The sequence below is a fragment of the Belonocnema kinseyi genome, chromosome 1, assembly GCF_010883055.1.
Source record: "Belonocnema kinseyi isolate 2016_QV_RU_SX_M_011 chromosome 1, B_treatae_v1, whole genome shotgun sequence".
Classification (NCBI taxonomy): Eukaryota; Metazoa; Arthropoda; class Insecta; order Hymenoptera; family Cynipidae; genus Belonocnema; species Belonocnema kinseyi.
In genome coordinates this window covers 150556028-150559585 of record NC_046657.1, presented here as the reverse complement: position 1 = coordinate 150559585, position 3558 = coordinate 150556028, and the positions used below count along the sequence as shown (strand labels likewise).

Genomic DNA, 3558 nt, shown 5'->3' with positions numbered 1-3558 from the left:
TCGGGAGTACTTGCTTCTACGGGCCTTCCTGAACGTGGTTCGTCACTTATTGATGTACGAACACGCTTAAATTCATTTACCCAGTTATAAACCGTTGCTAAGTCAGGTGCAGATGTGCCATGAACTGAGTCCAATTCATTTTTTATCTCATATGGAGTTAAACCCTTTAAATGAAAATATTTGATTACCGCTCTGAAATCGTTTTTTCATTTTTCTTAACGAACAATTTTTTTTTCAATTGGTTATAAAAACACGTAAACTCAGAAGATGTGGACTGTGACTGCACCATATATCTAGTCGGGAGTGGTGCTGACTGAAAACAGATGATTTGGAGCGATTCGCGCGCCATCTGTTGGTCATTCTAAGGACTTATTGAACTACCCTCGTACCAAAAAATAATTTCCAAGTAAAGGTTGTATAAATTATAAAAAGGTCTTTATGAGAAGCTTATTTTAACGTATATCATAAATCAACTAAAAGAGGGCGTACTAAACTAAAAATTTAATTTGAAAATTTGCTACTTCGTAGAGACCATCTAACGGACACCAAATCTTGCAGTGAATCCAAACACGACGTAGAGCTGTACACAGGCCAAACGCAACATGACACTGTGTATCGCCTAAACACGACTTATAGCATTATAAAATTGAGTCGTTGATCTATTATAACCACCTACAGCAAGTTTAGCTACCGAAAAATAATTTCCACGTAAAGATTGTAGAAAATCAAAAACAGGACTTCATGAGCAGCTTATTTGAGAAAATTTCATAAATTAAATAAAAGAGGGCGTCCTAGACTTAAAATTTAATTTGAAGATTTGCTACTTTGTAGAGACTATTGAACGGACACCAAATCTTGCAGTGAATCCAAACGCGACGTAGAGCTGTATACAACCCAACGCAACGTGACGCTGCACATCGCCTAAACACGACTTGTAGCAGTAAAATTGAGTCGTCAATCTATTATAACCACACACAGTAACTTTAGCAAACCAAAAATAATTCCCGAGTTAAGATTGTATAAATTATTAAAAGGACTTTATGAGAAGCTTATTTTTAAATATCTCATAAATCAAATGAAAGAGGGCGTGCTAAACTTAAAATTTCATTTAAAGATTTGCTCCTTCATAGAGACCATCCAGCGCATACTAAATCTTACAGTGAATTGCTTTTTTGAGAGAAGTTTAGCGCAGAAACTACCGGTTAATATCTGTTATAGCCACTTATTCGCATTATCCGACGCACGGTTATTAAACCCCATATTTTCAGTCTCTGTCTAACAGACATAATGAAATTGATTATGTTCTTAATTAACCTTTTTATTAAAACCGTGATCCGACTATATTTGTGGTTGATCGGGTTCTTCGCCGAAAGGCCACCTTTTGTGCTTAAACTGCTTTTCTTTTTTTTTCTCGTTCCGACGAAGAGGAAGCTGACTTTGTGAGATGAAGTGGCTTTTTAATTAACAAATTATTCATCCAATTATACCGCACTTATTTACCAATTAGGTCTTCGCAATTCAAAGTGTCGAGTGAAATAAAATATTATTTGCTAAGAGAAATCCAGAGATGGCACGGATTCCTTTTACACTTTTGTTGATATTATATAAATATATTTATTATTTATTAATTTCATTTATTATTTCGAGTAATATTTATGCCACTGTATGACGTTAACCAAATTTCGATTCGATTTTCAATTTATTTTTAAGATAAAGTGACTTTAATTTTAAACAACCGTAAAATTCGGAATGCTGCACTTTTTACTTGTATATATAATAATTATTTATGATATTTTATTTCTCACTGAATACAAATAGTTCATTTATTGAATATTTTAGTTGTTTCAAACAAATTCAATAAATAAATGGTCAAGTATCTTAACTTACAGTGTAAATTTTCATTTTCGCTAATACGACTTCAAGTTGTCAAAGTAATTTTCACTCAAGAAAGTCTCTTAACAATTAACAATAATCAATATTATAAACAATTGTTGTCATAAATATTTCAATTTAAGATTTTACAGATTAGAATTTACCTTAATTTCTTAAATTACTAAAGGCATTCTTAAAAGTAATAAAGTTCAAATATATTTGTTAAAGAATAACAACTATAATTTTTCTAAACAAATAATTTTATATACAGTGCTTTATTTATAAAAAAAAGGAAGTTTTCAAAAATTGACGTAGACAATTCTTTTCGGAATTGGATTTTTTTTGAAGAAATTCAAATCGGTTCATATTTGTAGGCTACATTGTATTTTTAACCAAAAAATCTGGTTAATTTTTCATTAAACAAGAAAATTAAAATTACTTTTTAAATTTCTTAAGTGTCATTTTTTTAAATTTTCAGTTTTTAAATATGTCTTATATTTGAGCTGAAACTACCGTTAAATAATTTTCAGTTAGAGAAAATAGTCCAAAAAAATTTTTGTTTTACGTTATAAACAAATTCACAGTTTGGCTATTCTTAAGGGAAAAGGCTTAATTTATTTTACTGAATCAACTAAGAATATCATATCGTTTTGATGAATTTTTTCTTTTAATTTGCAAATTCACAAGAATCATTGATTATTTAAACAATTTTTATAAACAAATTAGGAGTTTGGATATTTTTCATTAAATAGGCTCAAATGTTTTACGGACATAGACAGGAGCGTCTTTTCGATAAATCTTTAGTAGTATTATTAGCAAACTTTCTAGAATTATTAATTATTATTTAAACAATTTTCGTAAGAAAATTCAGAGTTTGGCTATTTTTCGGTGAATAAGCTCAATTTTTTTACAAAATCATCGTTTTGATGATTTTTTTCTGTCAATTTGCAAACTCACAAGAATTATTGATTACTTAAACAATTTTTATAAACAAATTAAGAGTTGGGATATTTTTCATTGAATAGGCTCAAATGTTTTACGGAATCAGATAAGAGCGTTTTTTCGATTAATCTTTGCTAGTATCATTAGCAATTTTTCCAGAATGATTAATTATTTAAACAATTTTCTTAAGAAAATTCAGAATTTGGCTATTTTTCAATGAATAAGCTCATTTTTTTACAGAATCAAGTAAGAATATCGTTTCGATATTTTTTTTCTCTGTTAATTTGCAAGTCCATAAGAAATATTGAATATTTAAACAATTAATATTAGGAAATTCAGAATGTGTCTATTTTTCAATGAAGAGACTTAATTTTTTTACGGAATTAGACAAGATCGGCTTTTTACTAAATCTTTAGTAGTATTATTAGTAAACTTTCTAGAATTATTAATTATTTAAACAATTTTCAGAAGCTAATTCAGAGTATCGCTGTTTTTTAATAAATAGGCTCAATTTTTAACTAAGAATATTGTTTCGATGTTTTTTTTGTCTGTAAATTTGCAAATTCACAGAATTATTGTTGGTTTAAACATTTTTTATGAACAAATTAAGAGTTTGTCTATTTTTCATTAAATAGACTCAAGTGTTTAACGAAAATATACAAAAGCGTCTTTCCGATAAATCTTTAGTAGTATTATTAGCAAACTTTCTAGAATTATTGATTATTTAAACAATTTTCAGAAGCT

General features: G+C 28.5%; 1 protein-coding gene across 3 annotated transcripts in view; it reads left to right on the top strand.

The window, feature by feature from the left end:
- The window catches only part of LOC117174740 (A disintegrin and metalloproteinase with thrombospondin motifs 7-like), a 502350-nt gene that overhangs the window by 418276 nt on the left and 80516 nt on the right, over positions 1–3558 (top strand). The gene's annotated exons all lie outside the window — the stretch shown is intronic.